Genomic DNA, 10,589 nt, shown 5'->3' on the forward strand with positions numbered 1-10,589 from the left:
TTCTACAGTCCGCTGCGGTAACTCCTGGTGCAAACAGGCACCACACCCCCCACCCCCCAAAAATGGACCGACTGGCGAAGAAACAGGCATGTGTTCCCTGTGTGGCGGCGGTGGAGCGCATTAAAGGGTTCGAAAAGTAATTTAGTGTAAGGGATACTGGAATGAGAGGAATCAAGCAAGAGCTCATTAGAAATGAAGTATTACGGGTTAAATCAGGATGAAGGGATACTGAAATGGGAGGAGTCAAGCAAGTGCTCATTAGAAGTGAAGTATTATGGGTTAAATCAGGGTGAAGGGATGCTGGAATGGGAGGAGTCAAGCAAGTGCTCATTAGAAGTGAAGTATTATGGGTTAAATCTGGGTGAAGGGATGCTGGAATGGGAGGATTCAAGCAAGTGCTCATTAGAAGTGAAGTATTATGGGTTAAATCTGGGTGAAGGGATGCTGGAATGGGAGGAGTCAAGCAAGTGCTCATTAGAAATGAAGATATATGGGTTAAATCAGGGTGAAGGGATGCTGGAATGGGAGGAGTCAAGCAAGTGCTCATTAGAAATGAAGTATTATGGGTTAAATCAGGGTGAAGGGATGCTGGAATGGGAGGAGTCAAGCAAGTGCTCATTAGAAATGAAGTATTATGGGTTAAATCAGGGTGAAGGGATGCTGGAATGGGAGGAGTCAAGCAAGTGCTCATTAGAAATGAAGTATTACGGGTTAAATCAGGGTGAAGGGATACTGAAATGGGAGGAGTCAAGCAAGTGCTCATTAGAAGTGAAGTATTATGGGTTAAATCTGGGTGAAGGGATGCTGGAATGGGAGGATTCAAGCAAGTGCTCATTAGAAGTGAAGTATTATGGGTTAAATCAGGGTGAAGGGATGATGGAATGTGAGGACTCAAGCAAGTGCTCATTAGAAATGAAGTATTATGGGTTAACTTAAGGTGAAGGGATGCTTGAATGGGAGGAGTCAAGCAAGTGCTCATTAGAAATGAAGTTTTACGGGTTAAATCAGGGTGAAGGGATACTGAAATGGGAGGAGTCAAGCAAGTGCTCATTAGAAATGAAGTATTATGGGTTAAATCAGGGTGAAGGGATGCTGGAATGGGAGGAGTCAAGCAAGTGCTCATTAGAAATGAAGTATTATGGGTTAAATCAGGGTGAAGGGATGCTGGAATGGGAGGAGTCAAGCAAGTGCTCATTAGAAATGAAGTATTATGGGTTAAATCAGGGTGAAGGGATGCTGGAATGGGAGGAGTCAAGCAAGTGCTCATTAGAAGTGAAGTATTATGGGTTAAATCAGGGTGAAGGGATGCTGGAATGGGAGAAGTCAAGCAAGTGCTCATTAGAAGTGAAGTATTATGGGTTAAATCAGGGTGAAGGGATGCTGGAATGGGAGAAGTCAAGCAAGTGCTCATTAGAAGTGAAGTATTATGGGTCAAATCAGGGTGAAGGGATGATGGAATGTGAGGACTCAAGCAAGTGCTCATTAGAAATGAAGTATTATGGGTTAACTTAAGGTGAAGGGATGCTTGAATGGGAGGAGTCAAGCAAGTGCTCATTAGAAATGAAGTTTTACGGGTTAAATCAGGGTGAAGGGATACTGAAATGGGAGGAGTCAAGCAAGTGCTCATTAGAAATGAAGTATTATGGGTTAAATCAGGGTGAAGGGATGCTGGAATGGGAGGAGTCAAGCAAGTGCTCATTAGAAATGAAGTATTATGGGTTAAATCAGGGTGAAGGGATGCTGGAATGGGAGGAGTCAAGCAAGTGCTCATTAGAAATGAAGTATTATGGGTTAAATCAGGGTGAAGGGATGCTGGAATGGGAGGAGTCAAGCAAGTGCTCATTAGAAGTGAAGTATTATGGGTTAAATCAGGGTGAAGGGATGCTGGAATGGGAGAAGTCAAGCAAGTGCTCATTAGAAGTGAAGTATTATGGGTTAAATCAGGGTGAAGGGATGCTGGAATGGGAGGAGTCAAGCAAGTGCTCATTAGAAGTGAAGTATTATGGGTTAAATCAGGGTGAAGGGATGCTGGAATGGGAGAAGTCAAGCAAGTGCTCATTAGAAGTGAAGTATTATGGGTTAAATCAGGGTGAAGGGATGATGGAATGTGAGGACTCAAGCAAGTGCTCATTAGAAATGAAGTATTATGGGTTAACTTAAGGTGAAGGGATGCTTGAATGGGAGGAGTCAAGCAAGTGCTCATTAGAAATGAAGTTTTACGGGTTAAATCAGGGTGAAGGGATACTGAAATGGGAGGAGTCAAGCAAGTGCTCATTAGAAATGAAGTATTATGGGTTAAATCAGGGTGAAGGGATGCTGGAATGGGAGGAGTCAAGCAAGTGCTCATTAGAAATGAAGTATTATGGGTTAAATCAGGGTGAAGGGATGCTGGAATGGGAGGAGTCAAGCAAGTGCTCATTAGAAATGAAGTATTACGGGTTAAATCAGGGTGAAGGGATACTGAAATGGGAGGAGTCAAGCAAGTGCTCATTAGAAGTGAAGTATTATGGGTTAAATCTGGGTGAAGGGATGCTGGAATGGGAGGATTCAAGCAAGTGCTCATTAGAAGTGAAGTATTATGGGTTAAATCAGGGTGAAGGGATGATGGAATGTGAGGACTCAAGCAAGTGCTCATTAGAAATGAAGTATTATGGGTTAACTTAAGGTGAAGGGATGCTTGAATGGGAGGAGTCAAGCAAGTGCTCATTAGAAATGAAGTTTTACGGGTTAAATCAGGGTGAAGGGATACTGAAATGGGAGGAGTCAAGCAAGTGCTCATTAGAAATGAAGTATTATGGGTTAAATCAGGGTGAAGGGATGCTGGAATGGGAGGAGTCAAGCAAGTGCTCATTAGAAATGAAGTATTATGGGTTAAATCAGGGTGAAGGGATGCTGGAATGGGAGGAGTCAAGCAAGTGCTCATTAGAAATGAAGTATTATGGGTTAAATCAGGGTGAAGGGATGCTGGAATGGGAGGAGTCAAGCAAGTGCTCATTAGAAGTGAAGTATTATGGGTTAAATCAGGGTGAAGGGATGCTGGAATGGGAGAAGTCAAGCAAGTGCTCATTAGAAGTGAAGTATTATGGGTTAAATCAGGGTGAAGGGATGCTGGAATGGGAGAAGTCAAGCAAGTGCTCATTAGAAGTGAAGTATTATGGGTCAAATCAGGGTGAAGGGATGATGGAATGTGAGGACTCAAGCAAGTGCTCATTAGAAATGAAGTATTATGGGTTAACTTAAGGTGAAGGGATGCTTGAATGGGAGGAGTCAAGCAAGTGCTCATTAGAAATGAAGTTTTACGGGTTAAATCAGGGTGAAGGGATACTGAAATGGGAGGAGTCAAGCAAGTGCTCATTAGAAATGAAGTATTATGGGTTAAATCAGGGTGAAGGGATGCTGGAATGGGAGGAGTCAAGCAAGTGCTCATTAGAAATGAAGTATTATGGGTTAAATCAGGGTGAAGGGATGCTGGAATGGGAGGAGTCAAGCAAGTGCTCATTAGAAATGAAGTATTATGGGTTAAATCAGGGTGAAGGGATGCTGGAATGGGAGGAGTCAAGCAAGTGCTCATTAGAAGTGAAGTATTATGGGTTAAATCAGGGTGAAGGGATGCTGGAATGGGAGAAGTCAAGCAAGTGCTCATTAGAAGTGAAGTATTATGGGTTAAATCAGGGTGAAGGGATGCTGGAATGGGAGAAGTCAAGCAAGTGCTCATTAGAAGTGAAGTATTATGGGTTAAATCAGGGTGAAGGGATGATGGAATGTGAGGACTCAAGCAAGTGCTCATTAGAAATGAAGTATTATGGGTTAACTTAAGGTGAAGGGATGCTTGAATGGGAGGAGTCAAGCAAGTGCTCATTAGAAATGAAGTTTTACGGGTTAAATCAGGGTGAAGGGATACTGAAATGGGAGGAGTCAAGCAAGTGCTCATTAGAAATGAAGTATTATGGGTTAAATCAGGGTGAAGGGATGCTGGAATGGGAGGAGTCAAGCAAGTGCTCATTAGAAATGAAGTATTATGGGTTAAATCAGGGTGAAGGGATGCTGGAATGGGAGGAGTCAAGCAAGTGCTCATTAGAAATGAAGTATTATGGGTTAAATCAGGGTGAAGGGATGCTAGAATGGGAGGAGTCAAGCAAGTGCTCATTGGAAATGAAGTATGGGTTAAATCAGGGTGAAGGGATGCTGGAATGGGAGGAGTCAAGCAAGTGCTCATTAGAAATGAAGTATGGGTTAAATCAGGGTGAATGGACACTGGAATGAGAGGAGTCAAGCAAGTGCTCATTAGAAGTGAAGTATTATGGGTTAAATCTGGGAGAAGGGATGCTGGAATGGGAGGAGTCAAGCAAGTGCTCATTAGAAATGAAGTATTATGGGTTAAATCAGGGTGAAGGGATGCTGGAATGGGAGGAGTCAAGCAAGTGCTCATTAGAAATGAAGTTTTATGGGTTAAATCAGGGTGAAGGGATGCTGGAATGGGAGGAGTCAAGCAAGTGCTCATTAGAAATGAAGTATTATGGGTTAAATCAGGGTGAAGGGATGCTGGAATGGGAGGAGTCAAGCAAGTGCTCATTAGAAATGAAGTATTATGGGTTAAATCAGGGTGAAGGGATGCTGGAATGGGAGGAGTCAAGCAAGTGCTCATTGGAAATGAAGTATGGGTTAAATCAGGGTGAAGGGATGCTGGAATGGGAGGAGTCAAGCAAGTGCTCATTAGAAATGAAGTATGGGTTAAATCAGGGTGAAGGGATACTGAAATGGGAGGAGTTAAGCAAGTGCACATTAGAAATGCAGGATGGGTTAAATCAGGATGAAGGGATACTGGAATGGGAGGAGTCAAGCAAGTGCTCATTAGAAATGAAGTATTACGGGTTAAATCAGGGTGAAGGGATACTGAAATGGGAGGAGTCAAGCAAGTACTCATTAGAAGTGAAGTATTATGGGTTAAATCAGGGTGAAGGGATGCTGGAATGGGAGGAGTCAAGCAAGTGCTCATTAGAAATGAAGTATTATGGGTTAAATCAGGGTGAAGGGATGCTGGAATGGGAGGAGTCAAGCAAGTGCTCATTAGAAGTGAAGTATTATGGGTTAAATCAGGGTGAAGGGATACTGAAATGGGAGGAATCAAGCAAGTGCTCATTAGAAGTGAAGTATTATGAGTTAAATCAGGGTGAAGGGATGCTGGAATGGGAGGAGTCAGGCAAGTGCTCATTAGAAATGAAGTATTATGGGTTAAATCAGGGTGAAGGGATGCTGGAATGGGAGGAGTCAAGCAAGTGCTCATTAGAAATGAAGTATTACGGGTTAAATCAGGGTGAAGGGATACTGAAATGGGAGGAGTCAAGCAAGTGCTCATTAGAAGTGAAGTATTATGGGTTAAATCAGGGTGAAGGGATGCTGGAATGGGAGGAGTCAAGCAAGTGCTCATTAGAAATGAAGTATTATGGGTTAAATCAGGGTGAAGGGATGCTGGAATGGGAGGAGTCAAGCAAGTACTCATTAGAAGTGAAGTATTATGGGTTAAATCAGGGTGAAGGGATGCTGGAATGGGAGGAGTCAAGGAAGAGCTCATTAGAAATGAGGTATTATGGGTTAAATCAGGGTGAAGGGATGCTGGAATGGGAGGAGTCAAGCAAGTGCTCATTAGAAATGAAGTATTATGGGTTAAATCAGGGTGAAGGGATGCTGGAATGGGAGGAGTCAAGCAAGTGCTCATTAGAAGTGAAGTATTATGGGTCAAATCAGGGTGAAGGGATGATGGAATGTGAGGACTCAAGCAAGTGCTCATTAGAAATGAAGTATTATGGGTTAACTTAAGGTGAAGGGATGCTTGAATGGGAGGAGTCAAGCAAGTGCTCATTAGAAATGAAGTTTTACGGGTTAAATCAGGGTGAAGGGATACTGAAATGGGAGGAGTCAAGCAAGTGCTCTTTAGAAATGAAGTATTATGGGTTAAATCAGGGTGAAGGGATGCTGGAATGGGAGGAGTCAAGCAAGTGCTCATTAGAAATGAAGTATTATGGGTTAAATCAGGGTGAAGGGATGCTGGAATGGGAGGAGTCAAGCAAGTGCTCATTAGAAATGAAGTATTATGGGTTAAATCAGGGTGAAGGGATGCTGGAATGGGAGGAGTCAAGCAAGTGCTCATTAGAAGTGAAGTATTATGGGTTAAATCAGGGTGAAGGGATGCTGGAATGGGAGAAGTCAAGCAAGTGCTCATTAGAAGTGAAGTATTATGGGTTAAATCAGGGTGAAGGGATGCTGGAATGGGAGAAGTCAAGCAAGTGCTCATTAGAAGTGAAGTATTATGGGTCAAATCAGGGTGAAGGGATGATGGAATGTGAGGACTCAAGCAAGTGCTCATTAGAAATGAAGTATTATGGGTTAACTTAAGGTGAAGGGATGCTTGAATGGGAGGAGTCAAGCAAGTGCTCATTAGAAATGAAGTTTTACGGGTTAAATCAGGGTGAAGGGATACTGAAATGGGTGGAGTCAAGCAAGTGCTCATTAGAAATGAAGTATTATGGGTTAAATCAGGGTGAAGGGATGCTGGAATGGGAGGAGTCAAGCAAGTGCTCATTAGAAATGAAGTATTATGGGTTAAATCAGGGTGAAGGGATGCTGGAATGGGAGGAGTCAAGCAAGTGCTCATTAGAAATGAAGTATTATGGGTTAAATCAGGGTGAAGGGATGCTGGAATGGGAGGAGTCAAGCAAGTGCTCATTAGAAGTGAAGTATTATGGGTTAAATCAGGGTGAAGGGATGCTGGAATGGGAGAAGTCAAGCAAGTGCTCATTAGAAATGAAGTATTATGGGTTAAATCAGGGTGAAGGGATGCTGGAATGGGAGGAGTCAAGCAAGTGCTCATTAGAAGTGAAGTATTATGGGTTAAATCAGGGTGAAGGGATGCTGGAATGGGAGAAGTCAAGCAAGTGCTCATTAGAAGTGAAGTATTATGGGTTAAATCAGGGTGAAGGGATGATGGAATGTGAGGACTCAAGCAAGTGCTCATTAGAAATGAAGTATTATGGGTTAACTTAAGGTGAAGGGATGCTTGAATGGGAGGAGTCAAGCAAGTGCTCATTAGAAATGAAGTTTTACGGGTTAAATCAGGGTGAAGGGATACTGAAATGGGAGGAGTCAAGCAAGTGCTCATTAGAAATGAAGTATTATGGGTTAAATCAGGGTGAAGGGATGCTGGAATGGGAGGAGTCAAGCAAGTGCTCATTAGAAATGAAGTATTATGGGTTAAATCAGGGTGAAGGGATGCTGGAATGGGAGGAGTCAAGCAAGTGCTCATTAGAAATGAAGTATTATGGGTTAAATCAGGGTGAAGGGATGCTGGAATGGGAGGAGTCAAGCAAGTGCTCATTAGAAGTGAAGTATTATGGGTTAAATCAGGGTGAAGGGATGCTGGAATGGGAGAAGTCAAGCAAGTGCTCATTAGAAGTGAAGTATTATGGGTTAAATCAGGGTGAAGGGATGCTGGAATGGGAGAAGTCAAGCAAGTGCTCATTAGAAGTGAAGTATTATGGGTTAAATCAGGGTGAAGGGATGATGGAATGTGAGGACTCAAGCAAGTGCTCATTAGAAATGAAGTATTATGGGTTAACTTAAGGTGAAGGGATGCTTGAATGGGAGGAGTCAAGCAAGTGCTCATTAGAAATGAAGTATTATGGGTTAAATCAGGGTGAAGGGATGCTGGAATGGGAGGAGTCAAGCAAGTGCTCATTAGAAGTGAAGTATTATGGGTTAAATCAGGGTGAAGGGATGCTGGAATGGGAGAAGTCAAGCAAGTGCTCATTAGAAGTGAAGTATTATGGGTTAAATCAGGGTGAAGGGATGCTGGAATGGGAGAAGTCAAGCAAGTGCTCATTAGAAGTGAAGTATTATGGGTTAAATCAGGGTGAAGGGATGATGGAATGTGAGGACTCAAGCAAGTGCTCATTAGAAATGAAGTATTATGGGTTAACTTAAGGTGAAGGGATGCTTGAATGGGAGGAGTCAAGCAAGTGCTCATTAGAAATGAAGTTTTACGGGTTAAATCAGGGTGAAGGGATACTGAAATGGGAGGAGTCAAGCAAGTGCTCATTAGAAATGAAGTATTATGGGTTAAATCAGGGTGAAGGGATGCTGGAATGGGAGGAGTCAAGCAAGTGCTCATTAGAAATGAAGTATTATGGGTTAAATCAGGGTGAAGGGATGCTGGAATGGGAGGAGTCAAGCAAGTGCTCATTAGAAATGAAGTATTATGGGTTAAATCAGGGTGAAGGGATGCTAGAATGGGAAGAGTCAAGCAAGTGCTCATTGGAAATGAAGTATGGGTTAAATCAGGGTGAAGGGATGCTGGAATGGGAGGAGTCAAGCAAGTGCTCATTAGAAATGAAGTATGGGTTAAATCAGGGTGAATGGACACTGGAATGAGAGGAGTCAAGCAAGTGCTCATTAGAAGTGAAGTATTATGGGTTAAATCTGGGAGAAGGGATGCTGGAATGGGAGGAGTCAAGCAAGTGCTCATTAGAAATGAAGTATTATGGGTTAAATCAGGGTGAAGGGATGCTGGAATGGGAGGAGTCAAGCAAGTGCTCATTAGAAATGAAGTTTTATGGGTTAAATCAGGGTGAAGGGATGCTGGAATGGGAGGAGTCAAGCAAGTGCTCATTAGAAATGAAGTATTATGGGTTAAATCAGGGTGAAGGGATGCTGGAATGGGAGGAGTCAAGCAAGTGCTCATTAGAAATGAAGTATTATGGGTTAAATCAGGGTGAAGGGATGCTGGAATGGGAGGAGTCAAGCAAGTGCTCATTGGAAATGAAGTATGGGTTAAATCAGGGTGAAGGGATGCTGGAATGGGAGGAGTCAAGCAAGTGCTCATTAGAAATGAAGTATGGGTTAAATCAGGGTGAAGGGATACTGAAATGGGAGGAGTTAAGCAAGTGCACATTAGAAATGCAGGATGGGTTAAATCAGGATGAAGGGATACTGGAATGGGAGGAGTCAAGCAAGTGCTCATTAGAAATGAAGTATTACGGGTTAAATCAGGGTGAAGGGATACTGAAATGGGAGGAGTCAAGCAAGTACTCATTAGAAGTGAAGTATTATGGGTTAAATCAGGGTGAAGGGATGCTGGAATGGGAGGAGTCAAGCAAGTGCTCATTAGAAATGAAGTATTATGGGTTAAATCAGGGTGAAGGGATGCTGGAATGGGAGGAGTCAAGCAAGTGCTCATTAGAAATGAAGTATTATGGGTTAAATCAGGGTGAAGGGATGCTGGAATGGGAGGAGTCAAGCAAGTGCTCATTAGAAGTGAAGTATTATGGGTTAAATCAGGGTGAAGGGATGCTGGAATGGGAGAAGTCAAGCAAGTGCTCATTAGAAGTGAAGTATTATGGGTTAAATCAGGGTGAAGGGATGATGGAATGTGAGGACTCAAGCAAGTGCTCATTAGAAATGAAGTATTATGGGTTAACTTAAGGTGAAGGGATGCTTGAATGGGAGGAGTCAAGCAAGTGCTCATTAGAAATGAAGTTTTACGGGTTAAATCAGGGTGAAGGGATACTGAAATGGGAGGAGTCAAGCAAGTGCTCATTAGAAATGAAGTATTATGGGTTAAATCAGGGTGAAGGGATGCTGGAATGGGAGGAGTCAAGCAAGTGCTCATTAGAAATGAAGTATTATGGGTTAAATCAGGGTGAAGGGATGCTAGAATGGGAGGAGTCAAGCAAGTGCTCATTGGAAATGAAGTATGGGTTAAATCAGGGTGAAGGGATGCTGGAATGGGAGGAGTCAAGCAAGTGCTCATTAGAAATGAAGTATGGGTTAAATCAGGGTGAATGGACACTGGAATGGGAGGAGTCAAGCAAGTGCTCATTAGAAGTGAAGTATTATGGGTTAAATCTGGGAGAAGGGATGCTGGAATGGGAGGAGTCAAGCAAGTGCTCATTAGAAATGAAGTATTATGGGTTAAATCAAGGTGAAGGGATGCTGGAATGGGAGGAGTCAAGCAAGTGCTCATTAGAAATGAAGTATTATGGGTTAAATCAGGGTGAAGGGATGCTGGAATGGGAGGAGTCAAGCAAGTGCTCATTAGAAATGAAGTTTTATGGGTTAAATCAGGGTGAAGGGATGCTGGAATGGGAGGAGTCAAGCAAGTGCTCATTAGAAATGAAGTATTATGGGTTAAATCAGGGTGAAGGGATGCTGGAATGGGAGGAGTCAAGCAAGTGCTCATTAGAAATGAAGTATTATGGGTTAAATCAGGGTGAAGGGATGCTGGAATGGGAGGAGTCAAGCAAGTGCTCATTAGAAGTGAAGTATTATGGGTTAAATCAGGATGAAGGGATACTGAAATGGGAGGAGTCAAGCAAGTACTCATTAGAAATGAAGTATTACGGGTTAAATCAGGGTGAAGGGATACTGAAATGGGAGGAGTCAAGCAAGTACTCATTAGAAGTGAAGTATTATGGGTTAAATCTGGGTGAAGGGATGCTGGAATGGGAGGAGTCAAGCAAGTGCTCATTAGAAATGAAGTATTATGGGTTAAATCAGGGTGAAGGGATGCTGGAATGGGAGGAGTCAAGCAAGTGCTC

Source organism: Narcine bancroftii, chromosome 3 (genome assembly GCF_036971445.1).
Source record: "Narcine bancroftii isolate sNarBan1 chromosome 3, sNarBan1.hap1, whole genome shotgun sequence".
NCBI classification, from domain to species: Eukaryota; Metazoa; Chordata; class Chondrichthyes; order Torpediniformes; family Narcinidae; genus Narcine; species Narcine bancroftii.